The sequence below is a fragment of the Phyllobates terribilis genome, unplaced genomic scaffold, assembly GCF_046119375.1.
Source record: "Phyllobates terribilis strain yellow unplaced genomic scaffold, ASM4611937v1 Scaffold_7__3_contigs__length_470593459, whole genome shotgun sequence".
NCBI classification, from domain to species: Eukaryota; Metazoa; Chordata; class Amphibia; order Anura; family Dendrobatidae; genus Phyllobates; species Phyllobates terribilis.
In genome coordinates this window covers 38,381,278-38,405,250 of record NW_027362767.1, presented here as the reverse complement: position 1 = coordinate 38,405,250, position 23,973 = coordinate 38,381,278, and the positions used below count along the sequence as shown (strand labels likewise).

Below are 23,973 nucleotides of genomic sequence, written 5' to 3'. Positions count from 1 at the left end.
CGCGCTCCTGTGACGTCGGCGTCACTGGGCTCCTTCCAGGACCTTACGCAACGTCCGGACGTGAGGCGGGGCTTCAGTTCTCGCGGGCTTTCGGAGTCCACACCCCTCTTCTTCCCGCGCGGCGTCCTCAAGATGGTGCCCAATGGCGGGAAAACTCCACGGATGGCGGGAAGAAGGCAGAAGATGGCGTCGGATGGCGGGAATCGGCTCCGGATGGCGGGAAACGACTCCGGACAGCGGGAAACTTCACCACAGGTAAGTAAAAAGTCTCTTTTTCAGGCACGCAGTACCCGATGGTTACGGGCACGAGATCCTGCCGACTACGCCAAAGTTGACGCGCCCCCTGGGCCAGTGCTGTAGTGCGGCGCACGTGTGCGCGGGGGAATACCCGGAGCCGGATCCGATGGGGGTAGTAGTCTCCGAGTGGCGGGGACCCGGTCCGTGCCCAGGGTGGTCAAACTAAGTGTGTGGCAGTCTTTGTAGATGTTGTTTAAGTGTCGACTACGCCACCCGTTGATTTGCGGTCGCAAGGCCGCCGCTGCAGAACAGTCCGCTGAGGCCGGTGGTATGTGTGCAGCAATGGTGGTATAACCCCCAACGGGAGAGGTATGGCCTCAGGGCAGCTGGTGCGGGTGAAGGGAGTGATAGAAAGGGCGTCCCGGTACCTTTAGTGCTGGCAGTGCGATGGAACACAGAGACTGATTGCAGTTTTCAATGCTTTACTCACAGATGTTATCAGTGTCAGTCCTGCAGGTGATGACGACCCGAGCCATGCTGCGTCCACCAGGTACGGGGCTCGACCAACCCCCAGGCAGTTCCAGAGTGTGACCTTGAACTCCTTTCTCCGTTCCTTTCTCTGGCCGTCCCCACTAGGGACCCACCCATGTCCAGCTTCCTCGGGCCTTCTGGTGGCGAAACCTATCTCCGGTTTCCCTGACCCTATGTGGCGTGCCTTCGTGGTGAGTGTAGTGAGTGGTCGCGCCAAGACGTGGCCACGACCTCCGGTTCCTGGCTGAGGATAAGTGGCCTCCACCAGTTCGGGATCCGGTACCCTGATCTGCCAACCCTTCACCCGCTGACTCCTAGCGTGTTCGGGTTCCCTCTTCCTTCATGTCTCTGGGCCTTTCTCCAGGTTCCATTCCTTCCTTGTTCCTTTCCTCTTGTCTTTCTCTCTCTTGCTCCCTTCAGGAGCAGCACCCAGACAGGGCTGCTGCTCCCTGTCACTACTCTTCTCCTCTTCTTCTGTCTGACTGAACTCAACTCCTAAGATGGTGCCCACCTTTTATACTCCCTCTGACACCCGAGCCCAGGTGACTAGCCACCAATGGGCTCCTTCCTATGCCCAGAGTCCCTCCCCTCTCTGCTCCTGCACCACTGGGATATTCCTCCCCCCCTCCCACTCCAGCCAGGGACAGACGCTGTCGTACCTGCACATCTATCTGGTGGGAGTACCGTTGATCTGTCCCCCGGAAATGGGATGTATGTGGTGCATGCAGCTAACTGAGTTCTAGTCCACACTCCATCCTTACCCGGGAGTGGAATACCACACCTCTGGTTCGAGGTGCAATACCCCTGTAGCAGCCGAGCCCTCGGGGTGCTACATTCCCCCCTGGTAAACCACAGCACGTCCTCGGGCTGAAATAGAGTAAAAACAATTTTTAAAGTGTACGTACACATAAAACACATCAACTTTCATCCATCCCTTTATGGGAGGTTTTCTCAACAGCTGGCTAATGCCACCGGAACTCTTTTACAAAAACACTATGTAAAACTTTGGCATCATATCAAATTTCACATTAAGGCATTCTCAAATAAAACATTCTTGAATTCTCGGGTTCTTGGGATCTTGGGATCTGGCCGCTCTCAGTCTTCGGCCAGGTAGAGGGAAGGGATGACCGCTCTCAGTCCTCGGTCAGGTTAGGGATTAGGGCAAAAATAGGCAACAGTTCTCTTTCTGTCCCAACGGGGACCACACTCTTAGTGGAAACAGTCCCACAACAGTCCTTATACCCGGTCGGGTAACTATTTACATCTCCTCTTTTACCGTTTACGATTAACGGTGTGCTCCACACGCTCCTTTCTCTTCCTCAGGTTCAGACCCGTCCGGGCCCTCTTTCTCCTCCTCCTCCTGGTACGATTGCTCCTCTTCTTCCTTGACCCGGTGGACATGAAGGGCGTACCACCCCTTCACTCCCTTATGCCTGGTATAGGTGACGGTATCTCCAGGCACCAGGTCCCGTCCACTGTGTCCCTCCGGTAGGTGGGACTCTACGTCGCTCATGTTTACAAACACCTGGCTTATGGTCTTCGGGTCTTGGATGATGCCCCAGCCACATGCCATGTGAAACTTAACAACAGTCCCGGTGACTCGGGGGCCGTGAGCTGTACGGGGGGGTCCTGGCGGGTCCTTGTCTTCTGCTCCACGTTTTTAATGTGGAGCCACTCCTCCTTCACTTTCCTCTCTCTCCGCTCCCGCTCAAACGTTGCCAGTTGTTGGCGGCAGGTCTCATAGCGCCGGGCGGCGCCCGCCCGGGTCTCCTGAGTGAACCCCATCAGGTCTTCTCCAGTGGGGTCCCCCTCAAATTGGGCGTCCTCCAGCGGGGTGAAGAGAGGTCCACGGGCCCCGAAGCTGGGATTAGCGGTTCATCTGGGGCCCTTGCTCCTACGGGATGACTCTTCCTGGAGCGGGGGTTGGTGTACTCAGGCGGCCAGACGAATGGTGTCCCATCCGGGCAGGTGTGCTGCTCATACAGGTCTTTCCCCAATGATGGCACGACTGGGGGCCCCGGCTGGGGTGCAGCGCCCGTGGGCACTCGGCCTTTTAACCAGGCCGGTGACTTTCTGATCGTGCCCGGTGTTGGGGAGCACGGTTCAGGGCGAGGCTCCGCTGCAGAGCTTGCTGCTGGAGGGCTGACTACTGGTGGTGGAGGTACGGTGGGCGGTGCGGCACCCAGAGCTTCGGGTCCCGCGGCGGGAGGTAGGGGCAGGTCCGCGGCCTCAGGGCCCGGAGTAACGGCGTTCCCCTTACTTGTCGTTGCGGCCTCCCCCGCGGCGTCGTCCCCGGCCTCCGGTCCGCTTCTGCTGCCTCTCGGGATCGACGCGGTGCTGGATGGTGGCTGCACCTCCGGTTGGCAGGTCAGCGTGCGCCGGGTCAACTCCTCCTTCCACCCGGTGAGCACGTCTCGTTGCGCCCAGATCATCCTCCTGTTCAGCTCTTCCAGCGCGGCCTGCGCGTACTCCGGTTCTTCCTTCTGGAGCACCGCTAGCAGCTCTGCAATCTGGTATGGCGGCTGTGGCGGTGAAGCTCTCCTCCGTATCCGACATCCCCCTCCCCCCTAGTGGACCGTGGCCTACCTGGCGATGATCCTCTTCCGTAGGCCGCGGCTCCGCAGTGGATAGTCAGGGTTGAGGACCTTCCGTCGCGCTCCTGTGACGTCGGCGTCACTGGGCTCCTTCCAGGACCTTACGCAACGTCCGGACGTGAGGCGGGGCTTCAGTTCTCGCGGGCTTTCGGAGTCCACACCCCTCTTCTTCCCGAGCGGCGTCCTCAAGATGGCGCCCAATGGCGGGAAAACTCCACGGATGGCGGGAAGAAGGCAGAAGATGGCGTCGGATGGCGGGAATCGGCTCCGGATGGCGGGAAACGACTCCGGACGGTGGGAAACTTCACCACAGGTAAGTAAAAAGTCTCTTTTTCAGGCACGCAGTACCCGGTGGTTACGGGCACGAGATCCTGCCGACTACGCCAAAGTTGACGCGCCCCCTGGGCCAGTGCTGTAGTGCGGCGCACGTGTGCGCGGGGGAATACCCGGAGCCGGATCCGATGGGGGTAGTAGTCTCCGAGTGGCGGGGACCCGGTCCGTGCCCAGGGTGGTCAAACTAAGTGTGTGGCAGTCTTTGTAGATGTTGTTTAAGTGTCGACTACGCCACCCGTTGATTTGCGGTCGCAAGGCCGCCGCTGCAGAACAGTCCGCTGAGGCCGGTGGTATGTGTGCAGCAATGGTGGTATAACCCCCAACGGGAGAGGTATGGCCTCAGGGCAGCTGGTGCGGGTGAAGGGAGTGATAGAAAGGGCGTCCCGGTACCTTTAGTGCTGGCAGTGCGATGGAACACAGAGACTGATTGCAGTTTTCAATGCTTTACTCACAGATGTTATCAGTGTCAGTCCTGCAGGTGATGACGACCCGAGCCGTGCTGCGTCCACCAGGTACGGGGCTCGACCAACCCCCAGGCAGTTCCAGAGTGTGACCTTGAACTCCTTTCTCCGTTCCTTTCTCTGGCCGTCCCCACTAGGGACCCACCCATGTCCAGCTTCCTCGGGCCTTCTGGTGGCGAAACCTATCTCCGGTTTCCCTGACCCTATGTGGCGTGCCTTCGTGGTGAGTGTAGTGAGTGGTCGCGCCAAGACGTGGCCACGACCTCCGGTTCCTGGCTGAGGATAAGTGGCCTCCACCAGTTCGGGATCCGGTACCCTGATCTGCCAACCCTTCACCCGCTGACTCCTAGCGTGTTCGGGTTCCCTCTTCCTTCATGTCTCTGGGCCTTTCTCCAGGTTCCATTCCTTCCTTGTTCCATGTTCCTTTCCTCTTGTCTTTCTCTCTCTTGCTCCCTTCAGGAGCAGCACCCAGACAGGGCTGCTGCTCCCTGTCACTACTCTTCTCCTCTTCTTCTGTCTGACTGAACTCAACTCCTAAGATGGTGCCCACCTTTTATACTCCCTCTGACACCCGAGCCCAGGTGACTAGCCACCAATGGGCTCCTTCCTATGCCCAGAGTCCCTCCCCTCTCTGCTCCTGCACCACTGGGATATTCCTCCCCCCCTCCCACTCCAGCCAGGGACAGACGCTGTCGTACCTGCACATCTATCTGGTGGGAGTACCGTTGATCTGTCCCCCGGAAATGGGATGTATGTGGTGCATGCAGCTAACTGAGTTCTAGTCCACACTCCATCCTTACCCGGGAGTGGAATACCACACCTCTGGTTCGAGGTGCAATACCCCTGTAGCAGCCGAGCCCTCGGGGTGCTACACATTCAAAACAGGGGGTTCTATTACACGCACAAAAGCGGAAGAAGCAGTGGTGACACCTGCTGACACTGGTCGTGGACCCTGGGGTTCGCCCCACAAAGTCAGGTGCTTTGCTGCCATGTTCCTGATCATGCTGGTGGTGGTCAGGCTGGTAGTTTTGTCACTCCTGCTGATGCTGGCCTGGCAGGTGGTACAAATGGCCTTTTTGGGGTTATCAGCAGAGTCTTAAAAAAAATTCCAGACTCTGGAAGACCTACCGGTTGTACTGGCAACGTCCCTCGTGTTGGTGTTACGGGGAACTGTTGCCCGCCTTCTGTCTGCGGCCACCACACTGCTTCTTCCTGCCTGTTGGGGTACTCTGCCTCCCTCCCCCTATGTGCTGCTGGCCTCGCTCTGCGTGTCCTCCTGCCACGTTGGGTCAGTTACTAGATCATCCACCACCTCCTCCTCTTCCACTTGCGCATCACGATCCTCCTCCTCACTTCGTGGCAATTGTGTCTCGTCATCGTCCACCTCTTGTGACAAATTGCCAGCGGCGACTTCCTGTGGCCGTGGCTGTTCAAATATTTGGGCATCGCTACTTGGGATCTCCTCTTCGACCACTTCAAGCGTATCAGGCGAGGGGCCCAAATCTGGAAATGGACCAGTGAACAGCTCTTCAGAGTGTCCAACTGTGGGATCAGTTGCTGTCTGACGACACTCGGCATTGTGGGAGGAAGGAGCATCAGTGTGAGGAGGAGTATGCGGTCGAGACTCACGGCTACTAACACTTGACCGTGTGGAAGACAGACCGGAGGTGGTGGTGCCCAGGTGACTGTAAGTATTATCTGCTATCCAATTAATAACCTGTTCACACTGATTAGTTCGCAATACTGGTGTTGTTCTGTGCTTCCCTAGTAATTCGGTCAAGAACTGGGAGCGAGAAGATGTGGCTGTTGGTTGTGGCACATTTTCACCTTGGCCACGGCCCCGTCCTCTACACGCACCATCACCAGAACGTCCAGTTCCACGTCCCTTGCCACGCTCCTTGCCCATTGTAAATTAAGTAAAATAGCTTACACTCGCACTATCAATGGAAAAAGGGTAATAAAAAGGAGATTAGAACCGTGGAAGAGGAAAACCACAGTTCTAGTTATCTGGCCTACACCAGAATCTTTTAAACAGATATATTTGTGTCTGACCAGTCAGGGAGACACTATTACTGCTTTTTTTATGGCAAAAAATGCCAAAAGCTGGATAATACAGAGATTTGACCCGTGGAACTGCAAAACCACAGTTCTATTTCTCTGGCCTACACCAGACTCTTTTAAACAGATACAGTACAGACCAAAAGTTTGGACACACCTTCTCATTTAAAGATTTTTCTGTATTTTCATGACTGAAAATTGTACATTCACACTGAAGGCATCAAAACTATGAATTAACACATGTGGAATTATATACTTAACAAAAAAGTGTGAAACAACCGAAAATATGTCTTATATTCTAGGTTCTTCAAAGTAGCCACCTTTTGCTTTGATGGCTGCTTTACACACTCTTGGCATTCTCTTGATGAGCTTCAAGAGGTAGTCACCGGAAATGGTTTTCACTTCACAGGTGTGCCCTGTCAGGTTTAATAAGTGGGATTTCTTGCCTTTTAAATGGGGTTGGGACCATCAGTTGTGTTGTGCAGAAGTCAGGTGGATACACAGCTGATAGTCCTACTGAATAGACTGTTAGAATTTGTATTATGGCAAGAAAAAAGCAGCTAAGTAAAGAAAAACGAGTGGCCATCATTACTTTAAGAAATGAAGGTCAGTCAGTGCGAAAAATTGGGCAAACTTTGAAAGTGTCCCCAACTGCAGTTGCAAAAACCATCAAGCGCTACAAAGAAACTGGCTCACATGAGGACCGCCCCAGGAAAGGAAGACCAAGAGTCACCTCTGCTTCTGAGGATAAATTTATCTGAGTCACCAGCCTCAGAAATCGCAGATTAACAGCAGCTCAGATTAGAGACCAGGTCAATGCCACACAGAGTTCTAGCAGCAGACACATCTCTTCAACAACTGTTAAGAGGAGACTTTGTGCAGCAGGCCTTCATGATAATATAGCTGCTAGGAAACCACTGCTAAGGACAAGCAACAAGCAGAAGAGACTTGTTTGGGCTGAAGAACACAAGGAATGGACATTAGACCAGTGGAAATCTGTGCTTTGGTCTGATGAGTCCAAATTTGAGATCTTTGGTTCCAACCACCATGCTTTGTGCGATGCAGAAAAGGTGAATGGATGGACTCTACATGCCTGGCTCCCACCGTGAAGCATGGAGGAGGAGGTGTGATGGTGTGGGGGGCTTTGCTGGTGACACTGTTGGGGATTTATTCAAAATTGAAGGCACACTGAACCAGCACGGCTACCACAGCATCTTGCAGCGGCATGCTATTCCATCCGGTTTGCGTTTAGTTGGACCATCATTAATTTTTCAACAGTACAATGACCCCAAACACACCTCCAGGCTGTGTAAGGGCTATTTGACCAAGAGGGAGAGTGATGGGGGGCTACGCCAGATGACCTGGCCTCCACAGTCACCAGACCTGAACCCAATCGAGATGGTTTGGGGTGAGCTGGACCGCAGAGTGAAGGCAAAAGGGCCAACAAGTGCTAAGCATCTCTGGGAACTCCTTCAAGACTGTTGAAAGACCATTTCCGGTGACTACCTCTTGAAGCTCATCAAGAGAATGCCAAGAGTGTGCAAAGCAGTCATCAAAGCAAAAGGTGGCTACTTTGAAGAACCTAGAATATAAGACATATTTTCAGTTGTTTCACACTTTTTTGTTAAGTATATAATTCCACATGTGGTAATTCATAGTTTTGATGCCTTCAGTGTGAATGTACAATTTTCATAGTCAAGAAAATACAGAAAAATCTTTAAATCAGAAGGTGTGTCCAAACTTTTGGCCTGTACTGTATATTGGTGTCTGAACACTCACAGACACACTCAATTTTTTTTTTTTGGGGGGGGGGATACCAAAAGGTTAATAAGACGTGTATTTGGACAGTCTGACTGAGGAAAAAAAAAATTACAGGATTTAGATGAAAAAAAAAGATTTTTCCTGGCCCCTGAGACCGGGGGATAAATCTAGCAATTTGACCAGCAGGAGCACACGGGACTGTAATGCAGTGTTTGTTGGTATAACCACTGCGTCTCCTATGCAGCCTGCCTGCCTGGTATACCTGGGATGAATATTAGTCCTGAGAAGGACTGTTTGTTTGATCTGGCAGCCTTTACAGACCCTACACTAACTATTTTGCAGGATATATCTCTCCCTAGCTCAGCAGCGCTGTCCCTACACTGTCTGATCCGGAGCGACTGTGTCCAAGATGGCGGCGCCCGGTTTTAAATACTCGAGGTGACGCTGTGCGGCCAGCCAATCACTGTAATGCCCACAACCAACATGGCTGCAGCATTACAGTGACTGGCTGGCAATCCCTGCATGTTCATTGGCTCTGTAAAGAGCGCCAAACATGCAGGGCGGAGACCCGAGCTCCCGCCCGAGTACCCCGGAAATGCTCGGTGCTCGCCGAACATCCCGAGTAGCGTGGTGCTTGGGCGAGTACCGAGCAGTGTCGAGCATGCTCACTAAACACTAGTAAAAATCCTACAATGTGATTTGCTGATTTTTTTTAGACTCTGTCTCTCACAGGTGAAGTGACGTGCGATAAAAATTACAGACCTTTCCATTCTTTGTAGGTGGGAAAACTTGCAAAATCGGCAGTGGATCAAATACTTATATTCCCCACTGTATATAGCTCCTTACAGAGGGTCTCGCTAAGGCTTCAGAGTTCCCCTTTAGGCTATGGCTACATGGTCAAATATGGAAAGGTGTCTCTGCTATAATGTAGCGCAACACAAGTGAATGAGATCGTATTGTGAATCTGAGGGTACAAGCAAGTCACAAAAATTCAACCTTGTCTGAAGTTTTGAGACTTGCTTGTCCCGATCGCAGTACGCTCGGAGTTACAATGCGACCTCATTCTCTTGCATTGCGATAAGATGTAGCAGCGACACCAATAAATCTTTGGCCTTGCGATGTGTCTTGGCCAAAGTCGTTGTGCAGCCCCAGCCTTAGAGTCAATCCATTACTTCTAGGAGATCTGAATATTTTGATGGTTGAAATAATTGGGGGGGGGGGGGGGGTCTTTTTTTAAAGTGCAAAGTAAACTTATTCCTATTACTAATAGGATGCTCTCACATCTAAAGGAACATTGCTTAAAGGAAAATATATTAGAAAATGGAAAATCAGCAGCAGATACTAAGGAAATAGGAAAATGAAGTCACTAGGGGGCCAATCTGTATGCAGTTCCAGTGCAGCATAATATACAGATCGCCCTCTAGTGGTGCGTTATAGAGACTGCGCCTTTGATCAATTATCATATACAGGTAAAGGTGTTAAAGAGCAATTAACATGTAAAGAAGCTCCAATGATATAATCAGGGAGTAAACAGCAGTACTCACAGGAGTTTCTACCTTTCCTATCTCTCATCTCAATGAAGGACATTGTATTAAACCTCTCTTTATCTAGAAATAGCAGATAGCAGGGAACAATAACATACAGTTAAAGGTACAACATATAGATAAGAGATGGACTTTCTAGTTATTGTCCCTTTAAATTTCCTTGCTTTTAGCAGTTAATGATTGATTCTTCCAGAACCAGTTGGTAACCTGATCTGTGACTCCTAAAACTGAAAGCGCAACTAAAGAGCTTCAGGTTGGAAGCGCTCACTTGTCAAGTCACCTTGTATTTAACTGCGACCTGGGACGAAAGCAATCGCCAAAATCCTTCGCTTCCAGCAAATGGTGAGTAAATGTGATGACGACCCTCAGATCATATTATGCCTTTTGTTACAGCAGTGAGGGGGTTAATAAGGCGGCATTTCCAGGAAATAATATTAGGACTTATGAAAATTACTTGTTGGTCTCTGACGGGTCGTCAGGCACAAAATTCATTCATTTTTTTAACTAATCGGATCATCGTTAAAGCGATTTATGGCTGTAACTTTCTTTGCCAAAGTTTAAATTTATGTAAAAATATCAGTCATCTGTAGTTGCCTCCTGGTGCCCCAGCGCTGCCTCTCTGCTACTGCCCCTGGTCTTTATTGACAGGCTGCAGAGGTGACCTTATGAATGCAGAACGTGACCGCTACAGCCAATCACTGAGCGCAGCAGCAAGATAACATTAGTGCGCTGAGCTCAGTGATTGGCTGCAGGGGTCACATCCTGTATACTTGATGTCATCTTTGCAGCTTGTCAACAAAGACTGGGGGTAATAGCAGAGAGGCAGCGCTGGGAATAAGCATGGATGGCTTTGTTATTAATTCATTGGACCGTAGTTGTGTGGACAGGTCAGTATTCCACCAGCGCTGGACGGGGCAATACGTACCGCCTCCTACTGCCGCCATCCCCAACTCCTCTTTTGATTAGCCACAATGATTTCGCACCAGGCCGGCGAATCAAGAGAGGAGTCAGAGATGGCGGCACGTAGGAGGCGGTACGTATGGCAGTATGTCCAGCGTCTATGGAATACTGACCAGGGTCCTGAGATGCGATCCACTCATCTCTATTAGTTTTGGATACAATAAACAAACAAAGAAAAAATAAATAAATAAATAAAAAAAGAAAACCCCTAAAATTCTAATATTTCTAACAGCTGAGGGTTTGCTACAATGATATAGTCAGACATGTCAACACAATCACCTGGAGTCCAGACTGATACAATGTATCAGATGAAATGGATCAGAATTCTGCAGACGGGGGAATAGTTTGTGTTGTTGGCGGAGAATTATCCTGGATGGTTTCAGCTTCTGGATGTAAACAGGAAAGTTTCCATTTACCGACAGGACGGTAAATCCAGATCCTCCAATCAGTGTAGAGATATTATCTCTGTAGTTCTCGGTGAATTCCTGTTACTGCCGGGGATTTCTCTGTATCCTGATCAGTACACATTATATTTCATCCTCAAGAGTTCAAAGTTACAACATAAAATACAAATTGTAAAAACGTTTGTAACTTTCGGGGGCACAGATTAATATTTTGTGGAATATATTATTGTCTTTTTATGTCACAGAGTTTTGCTAGTTTGTGAAGTATTGTGCATTTCACTAGAACGGTCAATAAACTTTGGACCTACAATTGCATTTCCCAGAAAGCAAAGGTCTAGACTTCTGCCGAAGATAAACCGATACGATCATAGAGGAGAAGGTATTATACAAGAGCTGTCACTGATCCTCCTCTCCTTCTCAACCCTGAAACAATAGGGTCTGCTACAAGGCTGCCCTCTTCTCCTTCACATCACTTTTAGGACATTAATGTGTCATTACTTTGGGACCAGTGAAAAATCTTTTTTTTTTTAAATTAATCTTTTTTAAGACTTTTAATTAGTGATTATATGATTGGAGTAGTTTCCCTTTTTTTCCTCTATCCAGCCCAGACCATTATGACAACTTCTTCCAGCTTTAAGACTTGTGTCTGCAGTCTGTTGCCCAGACATCTTTACTTCCTAATTTTTAAAGCCATCTTCCTACCAAGTCACCGCCCTCTATACAAGTGCCACGTCCTCCATTAAACTTTACTGTCCCCTACAGTAATAGTGCCTAAATAGTGTCCCATACAGTAATAAAGCCTAAATAGTGTCCCCTACAGTAATAATGCCTAAATAGTGTCCCCTACAGTAATAATGCCTAAATAGTGTCCCCTACAGTAATAATGCCTAAATAGTGTCTCCTACAGTAATAATGCCTAAATAGTGTCCCCTACAGTAATAATGCCTAAATAGTGTCCCCTACAGTAATAATGCCTAAATAGTATCCCCTACAGTAATAGTGCCTAAATAGTGTCCCCTACAGTAATAATGCCTAAATAGTATCCCCTACAGTAATAGTGCCTAAATAGTGTCCCCTACAGTAATAATGCCTAAATAGTATCCCCTACAGTAATAATGCCTGAATAGTATCCCCTACAGTAATAGTGCCTAAATAGTGTCCCCTACAGTAATAATGCCTAGTGTCCATACAGTAATAATGCCTAAATAGTGTCCCATACAGTAATAATGCCTAAATAGTATCCCCTACAGTAATAATGCCTAAATAGTATCCCCTACAGTAATAGTGCCTAAATAGTGTCCCCTACAGTAATAATGCCTAGTGTCCATACAGTAATAATGCCTAAATAGTGTCCCATACAGTAATAATGCCTAAATAGTATCCCCTACAGTAATAATACCTGAATAGTATCCCCTACAGTAATAGTGCCTAAATAGTGTCCCCTACAGTAATAATGCCTAAATAGTATCCCCTACAGTAATAGTGCCTAAATAGTGTCCCCTACAGTAATAATGCCTAGTGTCCCATACAGTAATAATGCCTAAATAGTGTCCCCTAAAGTAATAATGCCTAAATAGTGTCCCCTACAGTAATAATGCCTAAATAGTGTCCCCTACAGTAATAATGCCTAAATAGTGTCCCCTACAGTAATAATGCCTAAATAGTATCCCCTACAGTAATAGTGCCTAAATAGTGTCCCCTACAGTAATAATGCCTAAATAGTATCCCCTACAGTAATAGTGCCTAAATAGTGTCCCCTACAGTAATAATGCCTAGTGTCCCATACAGTAATAATGCCTAAATAGTGTCCCCTAAAGTAATAATGCCTAAATAGTGTCCCCTACAGTAATAATGCCTAAATAGTATCCCCTACAGTAATAGTGCCTAAATAGTGTCCCCTACAGTAATAATGCCTAAATAGTATCCCCTACAGTAATAGTGCCTAAATAGTGTCCCCTACAGTAATAATGCCTAGTGTCCCATACAGTAATAATGCCTAAATAGTGTCCTCTACAGTAATAATGCCTAAATAGTGTCCCCTACAGTAATAATGCCTAAATAGTATCCCCTACAGTAATAGTGCCTAAATAGTGTCCCCTACAGTAATAATGCCTAAATAGTATCCCCTACAGTAATAGTGCCTAAATAGTGTCCCCTACAGTAATAATGCCTAGTGTCCCATACAGTAATAATGCCTAAATAGTGTCCCCTAAAGTAATAATGCCTAAATAGTGTCCCCTACAGTAATAATGCCTAAATAGTGTCCCCTACAGTAATAATGCCTAAATAGTGTCCCCTACAGTAATAATGCCTAAATAGTGTCCCCTACAGTAATAATGCCTAAATAGTGTCCTCTACAGTAATAATGCCTAAATAGTGCCCCATTCAGTAATAATGCCTAAATAGTGTCCCCTACAGTAATAATGACTAAATAGTGTTCCCTACAGTAATAGTGCCTAAATAGTGTCCCCTACAGTAATAATGCCTAAATAGTGTCCCCTACAGTAATAATGCCTAAATAGTGTCCCCTACAGTAATAATGCCTAAATAGTGTCCCCTACAGTAATAATGCCTAAATAGTGTCCCCTACAGTAATAATGCCTAAATAGTGTCCTCTACAGTAATAATGCCTAAATAGTGCCCCATTCAGTAATAATGCCTAAATAGTGTCCCCTACAGTAATAATGCCTAAATAGTGTCCATTACAGTAATAATGCCTAAATAGTGTCCCATACAGTAATAATGCCTAAATAGTGTCCATTACAGTAATAATGCCTAAATAGTGCCCCCTACAGTAATAATGCCTAAATAGTGTCCATTACAGTAATAATGCCTAAATAGTGTCCCCTACAGTAATAATGCCTAAATAGTGTCCATTACAGTAATAATGCCTAAATAGTGCCCCCTACAGTAATAATGCCTAAATAGTGTCCATTACAGTAATAATGCCTAAATAGTGCCCCATACAGTAATAATGCCTAAATAGTGTCCCCTACAGTAATAATGCCTAAATAGTGTCCCCTACAGTAATAATGCCTAAATAGTGTCCCCTACAGTAATAATGCCTAAATAGTGTCCCCTACAGTAATAATGCCTAAATAGTGCCCCCTACAGTAATAGTGCCTAAATAATGTCCCATACAGTAATAGTGCCTAAATAGTGTCTCCTACAGTAATAATGCCTAAATAGTGTCCCCTACAGTAATAATGCCTAAATAGTGCCCCATACAGTAATAGTGCCTAAATAGTGTCCCCTACAGTAATAATGCCTAAATAGTGTCCCCTACAGCAATAATGCCTAAATAGTGCCCCATACAGTAATAGTGCCTAAATAGTGTCCCCTACAGTAATAATGCCTAAATAGTGTCCCCTACAGCAATAATGCCTAAATAGTGCCCCATACAGTAATAATGCCTAAATAGTGTCCCCAACAGTAATAGTGCCTAAATAATGTCCCATACAGTAATAGTGCCTAAATAGTGTCTCCTACAGTAATAATGCCTAAATAGTGTCCCCTACAGTAATAATGCCTAAATAGTGTCCCCTACAGTAATAATGCCTAAATAATGTCCCCTACAGTAATAATGCCTAAATAGTGTCCCCTACAGTAATAGTGCCTAAATAGTGTCCCCTACAGTAATAATGCCTAAATAGTGTCCCCTACAGTAATAATGCCTAAATAGTGCCCCATACAGTAATAGTGACTAAATAGTGTCCCCTACAGTAATAGTGCCTAAATAGTGCCCCATACAGTAATAGTGCCTAAATAGTGCCCCATACAGTAATAGTGACTAAATAGTGCCCCCTACAGTAATAATGCCTAAATAGTGTCCCATACAGTAATAATGCCTAAATAGTGCCCCCTACAGTAATAATGCCTAAATAGTGTCCCCTACAGTAATAATGCCTAAATAGTGTCCCCTACAGTAATAATGCCTAAATAGTGTCCCCTACAGTAATAATGCCTAAATAGTGCCCCCTACAGTAATAATGCCTAAATAGTGTCCCCTACAGTAATAATGCCTAAATAGTGTCCCCAACAGTAATAGTGCCTAAATAGTGTCCCCTACAGTAATAATGCCTAAATAGTGCCCCCTACAGTAATAATGCCTAAATAGTGCCCCCTACAGTAATAATGCCTAAATAGTGTCCCCTACAGTAATAATGCCTAAATAGTGCCCCCTACAGTAATAATGCCTAAATAGTGTCCCCTACAGTAATAATGCCTAAATAGTGCCCCCTACAGTAATAATGCCTAAATAGTGTCCCCTACAGTAATAATGCCTAAATAGTGTCCCCAACAGTAATAGTGCCTAAATAGTGCCCCCTACAGTAATAATGTTTAAATAGTATCCCCTACAGTAATAATGCCTAAATAGTGTCCCCTACAGTAATAATGCCTAAATAGTGCCCCCTACAGTAATAATGCCTAAATAGTGTCCCCTACAGTAATAATGCCTAAATAGTGTCCCCAACAGTAATAGTGCCTAAATAGTGTCCCCTACAGTAATAATGCCTAAATAGTGTCCCCTACAGTAATAGTGCCTAAATAGTGTCCCCTACAGTAATAGTGCCTAAATAGTGCCCCATACAGTAATAGTGACTAAATAGTGTCCCCTACAGTAATAATGCCTAAATAGTGTCCCCTACAGTAATAATGCCTAAATAGTGCCCCCTACAGTAATAATGCCTAAATAGTGTCCCCTACAGTAATAGTGCCTAAATAGTGTCCCCTACAGTAATAATGCCTAAATAGTGCCCCCTACAGTAATAATGCCTAAATAGTGTCCCCTACAGTAATAGTGCCTAAATAGTGCCCCATACAGTAATAGTGACTAAATAGTGTCCCCTACAGTAATAATGCCTAAATAGTGCCCCCTACAGTAATAATGCCTAAATAGTGTCCCCTACAGTAATAGTGCCTAAATAGTGTCCCCTACAGTAATAATGCCTAAATAGTGTCCCATACAGTAATAATGCCTAAATAGTGCCCCATACAGTAATAGTGACTAAATAGTGCCCCCTACAGTAATAATGCCTAAATAGTGTCCCATACAGTAATAATGCCTAAATAGTGCCCCCTACAGTAATAATGCCTAAATAGTGTCCCCTACAGTAATAATGCCTAAATAGTGCCCCATACAGTAATAGTGACTAAATAGTGCCCCCTACAGTAATAATGCCTAAATAGTGTCCCATACAGTAATAATGCCTAAATAGTGCCCCATACAGTAATAGTGACTAAATAGTGCCCCCTACTGTAATAATGCCTAAATAGTGCCCCCTACAGTAATAATGCCTAAATAGTGTCCCCAACAGTAATAATGCCTAAATAGTGTCCCATACAGTAATAATGCCTAAATAGTGTCCCCAACAGTAATAATGCCTAAATAGTGTCTCCTACAGTAATAATGCCTAAATAGTGTCCCATACAGTAATAATGCCTAAATAGTGTCCCCTACTGTAATAATGCCTAAATAGTGCCCCCTACAGTAATAGTGCCTAAATAGTGTCCATACAGTAATAATGCCTAAATAGTGTCCCCTACAGTAATAGTGCCTAAATAGTGTCCCCTACAGTAATAGTGCCTAAATAGTGCCCCCTACAGTAATAATGCCTAAATAGTGTCCCCTACAGTAATAGTGCCTAAATAGAGTCCCCTACAGTAATAATGCCTAAATAGTATCCCCTACAGTAATAGCGCCTAAATAGTATCCCCTACAGTAATAATGCCTAAATAGTGTCCCCTACAGTAATAATGCCTAAATAGTGTCCCCTACAGTAATAGTGCCTAAATAGTGTCCCCTACAGTAATAATGCCTAAATAGTGTCCCCTACAGTAATAATGCCTAAATAGTGTCCCCTACAGTAATAATGCCTAAATAGTGTCCCCTACAGTAATAATGCCTAAATAGTGTCCCCTACAGTAATAATGCCTAAATAGTGTCCCCTACAGTAATAGTGCCTAAATAGTGTCCCCTACAGTAATAGTGCCTAAATAGTGCCCCCTACAGTAATAATGCCTAAATAGTGTCCCCTACAGTAATAGTGCCTAAATAGAGTCCCCTACAGTAATAATGCCTAAATAGTGTCCCCTACAGTAATAGTGCCTAAATAGTGTCCCCTACAGTAATAATGCCTAACTAGTGTCCCCTACAGTAATAATGCCTAAATAGTGTCCCCTACAGTAATAGTGCCTAAATAGTGTCCCCTACAGTAATAGTGCCTAAATAGTGCCCCCTACAGTAATAATGCCTAAATAGAGTCCCCTACAGTAATAATGCCTAAATAGTGTCCCCTACAGTAATAATGCCTAAATAGTGTCCCCTACAGTAATAATGCCTAAATAGTGTCCCATACAGTAATAATGCCTAAATAGTGTCCCCTACAGTAATAATGCCTAAATAGTGTCCCCTACAGTAATAGTGCCTAAATAGTGTCCCCTACAGTAATAATGCTTAAATAGTGTCCCCTACAGTAATAGTGCCTAAATAGTGTCCCCTACAGTAATAGTGCCTAAATAGTGCCCCCTACAGTAATAATGCCTAAATAGTGTCCCCTACAGTAATAATGCCTAAATAGTGTCCCCTACAGTAATAATGCCTAAATAGTGCCCCCTACAGTAATAATGCCTAAATAGTGTCCCCTACAGTAATAATGCCTAAATAGTGTCCCCTACAGTAATAGTGCCTAAATAGTGTCCCCTACAGTAATAGTGCCTAAATAGTGCCCCCTACAGTAATAATGCCTAAATAGTGTCCCCTACAGTAATAGTGCCTAAATAGAGTCCCCTACAGTAATAATGCCTAAATAGTGTCCCCTACAGTAATAGTGCCTAAATAGTGCCCCCTACAGTAATAATGCCTAAATAGTGTCCCCAACAGTAATAATGCCTAAATAGTGCCCCCTACAGTAATAATGCCTAAATAGTGTCCATACAGTAATAATGCCTAAATAGTGTCCCCTACAGTAATAATGCCTAAATAGTGTCCCCAACAGTAATAATGCCTAAATAGTGTCCCATACAGTAATAATGCCTGAATAGTGTCCCCTGCAGTAATAGTGCCTAAATAGTGTCCATACAGTAATAGTGCCTAAATAGTGTCCCATACAGTAATAATGCCTAAATAGTGCCCCCTACAGTAATAATGCCTAAATAGTGCCCCATACAGTAATAATGCCTGAATAGTGCCCCATACAGTAATAATGCCTAAATAGTGTCCATACAGTAATAGTGCCTAAATAGTGTCCCATACAGTAATAATGCCTAAATAGTGCCCCCTACAGTAATAATGCCTAAATAGTGCCCCATACAGTAATAATGCCTGAATAGTGCCCCATACAGTAATAATGCCTAAATAGTGTCCATACAGTAATAGTGCCTAAATAGTGTCCCCTACAGTAATAATGCCTAAATAGTGTCCCCTACAGTAATAGTGCCTAAATAGTGTCCCATACAGTAATAATGTCTAAATAGTGCCCCCTACAGTAATAATGCCTAAATAGTGCCCCATACAGTAATAATGCCTGAATAGTGTCCCCTGCAGTAATAGTGCCTAAATAGTGTCCCATACAGTAATAATGCCTAAATAGTGTCCCATACAGTAATAATGCCTAAATAGTGTCCCCTACAGTAATAATGCCTAAATAGTGTCCCATACAGTAATAATGCCTAAATAGTGTCCCCTACAGTAATAGTGCCTAAATAGTGTCCCATACAGTAATAATGTCTAAATAGTGCCCCCTACAGTAATAATGCCTAAATAGTGCCCCATACAGTAATAATGCCTGAATAGTGTCCCCTGCAGTAATAGTGCCTAAATAGTGTCCCATACAGTAATAATGCCTAAATAGTGTCCCATACAGTAATAATGCCTAAATAGTGTCCCCTACAGTAATAGTGCCTAAATAGTGTCCCATACAGTAATAATGTCTAAATAGTGCCCCCTACAGTAATAATGCCTAAATAGTGCCCCATACAGTAATAATGCCTGAATAGTGTCCCCAACAGTAATAGTGCCTAAATAGTGTCCCCTACAGTAATAATGCCTGAATAGTGTCCCCTACTGTAATAATGCCTAAATAGTGCCCCCTACAGTAATAATGCCTAAATAGTGTCCCCTACTGTAATAATGCCTAAATAGTGCCCCCTACAGTAATAATGCCTGAATAGTGTCCCCTACAGTAATAATGCCTAAATAGTGCCCCCTACAGTAATAATGCCTAAATAGTGCCCCCTACAGTAATAGTGCCTAAATAGTGCCCCCTACAGTAATAATGCCTAAATAGTGCCCCCTACAGTAATAATGCCTGAATAGTGTCCCCTACTGTAATAATGCCTAAATAGTGTCCCCTACAGTAATAGTGCCTAAATAGTGCCCCCTACAGTAATAGTGCCTAAATAGTGCCCCCTACAGTAATAATGCCTGAATAGTGTCCCCTACAGTAATAATGCCTAAATAGTGCCCCCTACAGTAATAATGCCTGAATAGTGTCCCCTACAGTAATAATGCCTAAATAGTGCCCCCTACAGTAATAATGCCTAAATAGTGTCCCCAACAGTAATAATGCCTGAATAGTGTCCCCTACAGTAATAATGCCTAAATAGTGTCCCCTACAGTAATAATGCCTAAATAGTGTCCCCAACAGTAATAGTGCCTAAATAGTGTCCCCTACAGTAATAATGCCTAAATAGTGCCCCATACAGTAATAGTGACTAAATAGTGCCCCCTACAGTAATAATGCCTAAATAGTGTCCCATACAGTAATAATGCCTAAATAGTGCCCCCTACAGTAATAATGCCTAAATAGTGTCCCCTACAGTAATAATGCCTAAATAGTGCCCCCTACAGTAATAATGCCTAAATAGTGTCCCCAACAGTAATAATGCCTAAATAGTTTCCCCTACAGTAATAATGCCTAAATAGTGTCCCCTACAGTAATAATGCCTAAATAGTGCCCCCTACAGTAATAATGCCTAAATAGTGTCCATACAGTAATAATGCCTAAATAGTGTCCCCTACAGTAATAATGCCTAAATAGTGTCCCCAACAGTAATAGTGCCTAAATAGTGTCCCCTACTGTAATAATGCCTAAATAGTGCCCCCTACAGTAATAATGCCTGAATAGTGTCCCCAACAGTAATAGTGCCTAAATAGTGTCCCATACAGTAATAGTGCCTAAATAGTGCCCCATACAGTAATAGTGACTAAATAGTGCCCCCTACAGTAATAATGCCTAAATAGTGCCCCCTACAGTAATAATGCCTAAATAGTGTCCCCAACAGTAATAATGCCTAAATAGTGTCCCCTACTGTAATAATGCCTAAATAGTGTCCCCTACTGTAATAATGCCTAAATAGTGCCCCCTACAGTAATAATGCCTAAATAATGTCCCCTACAGTAATAATGCCTAAATAGTGTCCCCTACAGTAATAATGCCTAAATAGTGTCCATACAGTAATAATGCCTAAATAGTGTCCCCTACAGTAATAATGCCTAAATAGTGTCCCCAACAGTAATAGTGCCTAAATAGTGTCCCCTACTGTAATAATGCCTAAATAGTGCCCCCTACAGTAATAATGCCTGAATAGTGTCCCCTACTGTAATAATGCCTAAATAGTGCCCCCTACAGTAATAATGCCTAAATAGTGTCCCCTACTGTAATAATGCCTAAATAGTGTCCCCAACAGTAATAATGCCTAAATAGTGTCCCATACAGTAATAATGCCTGAATAGTGTCCCCTGCAGTAATAGTGCCTAAATAGTGTCCATACAGTAATAATGCCTAAATAGTGTCCATACAGTAATAGTGCCTAAATAGTGTCCCATACAGTAATAATGCCTAAATAGTGCCCCCTACAGTAATAATGCCTAAATAGTGCCCCATACAGTAATAATGCCTGAATAGTGCCCCATACAGTAATAATGCCTAAATAGTGTCCATACAGTAATAGTGCCTAAATAGTGTCCCATACAGTAATAATGCCTAAATAGTGTCCCCTACAGTAATAATGCCTAAATAGTGTCCCATACAGTAATAATGCCTAAATAGTGTCCCCTACAGTAATAGTGCCTAAATAGTGTCCCATACAGTAATAATGTCTAAATAGTGCCCCCTACAGTAATAATGCCTAAATAGTGCCCCATACAGTAATAATGCCTGAATAGTGTCCCCTGCAGTAATAGTGCCTAAATAGTGTCCCATACAGTAATAATGCCTAAATAGTGTCCCATACAGTAATAATGCCTAAATAGTGTCCCCTACAGTAATAGTGCCTAAATAGTGTCCCATACAGTAATAATGTCTAAATAGTGCCCCCTACAGTAATAATGCCTAAATAGTGCCCCATACAGTAATAATGCCTGAATAGTGTCCCCAACAGTAATAGTGCCTAAATAGTGTCCCCTACAGTAATAATGCCTGAATAGTGTCCCCTACTGTAATAATGCCTAAATAGTGCCCCCTACAGTAATAATGCCTAAATAGTGTCCCCTACTGTAATAATGCCTAAATAGTGCCCCCTACAGTAATAATGCCTGAATAGTGTCCCCTACAGTAATAATGCCTAAATAGTGCCCCCTACAGTAATAATGCCTAAATAGTGCCCCCTACAGTAATAGTGCCTAAATAGTGCCCCCTACAGTAATAATGCCTAAATAGTGCCCCCTACAGTAATAATGCCTGAATAGTGTCCCCTACTGTAATAATGCCTAAATAGTGTCCCCTACAGTAATAGTGCCTAAATAGTGCCCCCTACAGTAATAGTGCCTAAATAGTGCCCCCTACAGTAATAATGCCTGAATAGTGTCCCCTACAGTAATAATGCCTAAATAGTGCCCCCTACAGTAATAATGCCTGAATAGTGTCCCCTACAGTAATAATGCCTAAATAGTGTCCCCTACAGTAATAATGCCTAAATAGTGTCCCCAACAGTAATAGTGCCTAAATAGTGTCCCCTACAGTAATAATGCCTAAATAGTGCCCCATACAGTAATAGTGACTAAATAGTGCCCCCTACAGTAATAATGCCTAAATAGTGTCCCATACAGTAATAATGCCTAAATAGTGTCCCCTACAGTAATAATGCCTAAATAGTGCCCCCTACAGTAATAATGCCTAAATAGTGCCCCCTACAGTAATAATGCCTAAATAGTGTCCCCTACAGTAATAATGCCTAAATAGTGCCCCCTACAGTAATAATGCCTAAATAGTGTCCCCAACAGTAATAATGCCTAAATAGTGTCCCCTACAGTAATAATGCCTAAATAGTGTCCCCTACAGTAATAATGCCTAAATAGTGCCCCCTACAGTAATAATGCCTAAATAGTGTCCATACAGTAATAATGCCTAAATAGTGTCCCCTACAGTAATAATGCCTAAATAGTGTCCCCTACTGTAATAATGCCTAAATAGTGCCCCCTACAGTAATAATGCCTGAATAGTGTCCCCAACAGTAATAGTGCCTAAATAGTGTCCCATACAGTAATAGTGCCTAAATAGTGCCCCATACAGTAATAGTGACTAAATAGTGCCCCCTACAGTAATAATGCCTAAATAGTGCCCCCTACAGTAATAATGCCTAAATAGTGTCCCCAACAGTAATAATGCCTAAATAGTGTCCCCTACTGTAATAATGCCTAAATAGTGTCCCCTACTGTAATAATGCCTAAATAGTGCCCCCTACAGTAATAATGCCTAAATAATGTCCCCTACAGTAATAATGCCTAAATAGTGTCCCCTACAGTAATAATGCCTAAATAGTGTCCATACAGTAATAATGCCTAAATAGTGTCCCCTACTGTAATAATGCCTAAATAATGTCCCATACAGTAATAATGCCTAAATAGTGTCCCCAACAGTAATAGTGCCTAAATAGTGTCCCCTACTGTAATAATGCCTAAATAGTGCCCCCTACAGTAATAATGCCTGAATAGTGTCCCCTACTGTAATAATGCCTAAATAGTGCCCCCTACAGTAATAATGCCTAAATAGTGTCCCCTACTGTAATAATGCCTAAATAGTGTCCCCTACTGTAATAATGCCTAAATAGTGCCCCCTACAGTAATAATGCCTAAATAGTGTCCCCTACTGTAATAATGCCTAAATAGTGCCCCCTACAGTAATAATGCCTAAATAGTGTCCCCTACTGTAATAATGCCTAAATAGTGCCCCCTACAGTAATAATGCCTGAATAGTGTCCCCTACAGTAATAATGCCTAAATAGTGCCCCCTACAGTAATAATGCCTGAATAGTGTCCCCTACTGTATTAATGCCTAAATAGTGCCCCCTACAGTAATAGTGCCTAAATAGTGTCCCATACAGTAATAGTGCCTAAATATTGTCCCCTACTGTAATAATGCCTAAATAGTGCCCCCTACAGTAATAATGCCTAAATAGTGCCCCCTACAGTAATAGTGCATAAATAGTGTCCCATACAGTAATAGTGCCTAAATAGTGCCCCCTACAGTAATAGTGCCTAAATAGTGTCCCATACAGTAATAGTGCCTAAATAGTGTCCTCTACTGTAATAATGCCTAAATAGTGCCCCCTACAGTAATAATGCCTAAATATTGTCCCCTACTGTAATAATGCCTAAATAGTGCCCCCTACAGTAATAATGCCTAAATAGTGTCCCCTACTGTAATAATGCCTAAATAGTGTCCCCTACAGTAATAATGCCTAAATAGTATCCCCTACAGTAATAGTGCCTAAATAGTGTCCCCTACAGTAATAATGCCTAAATAGTATCCCCTACAGTAATAATGCCTAAATAGTATCCCCTACAGTAATAGTGCCTAAATAGTGTCCCCTACAGTAATAATGCCTAGTGTCCCATACAGTAATAATGCCTAAATAGTGTCCCCTACAGTAATAATGCCTAAATAGTGTCCCCAACAGTAATAGTGCCTAAATAGTGTCCCCTACAGTAATAATGCCTAAATAGTGCCCCCTACAGTAATAATGCCTAAATAGTGCCCCCTACAGTAATAATGCCTAAATAGTGTCCCCTACAGTAATAATGCCTAAATAGTGCCCCCTACAGTAATAATGCCTAAATAGTGTCCCCTACAGTAATAATGCCTAAATA

At 44.5% G+C, this 23,973-nt stretch overlaps 1 protein-coding gene across 3 annotated transcripts in view; it reads left to right on the top strand.

Moving 5' to 3' along the window:
- EXOC3L4 (exocyst complex component 3 like 4) overlaps nt 1–23,973 on the top strand; it is a 485,609-nt gene that overhangs the window by 86,143 nt on the left and 375,493 nt on the right. For all 3 annotated transcript variants that reach the window (XM_073638363.1, XM_073638360.1, XM_073638361.1), the window contains one exon: nt 9,713–9,861. The gene's annotated coding sequence lies outside the window, so the exon portion shown is untranslated. The remainder of the gene's footprint in view (nt 1–9,712; nt 9,862–23,973) is intronic.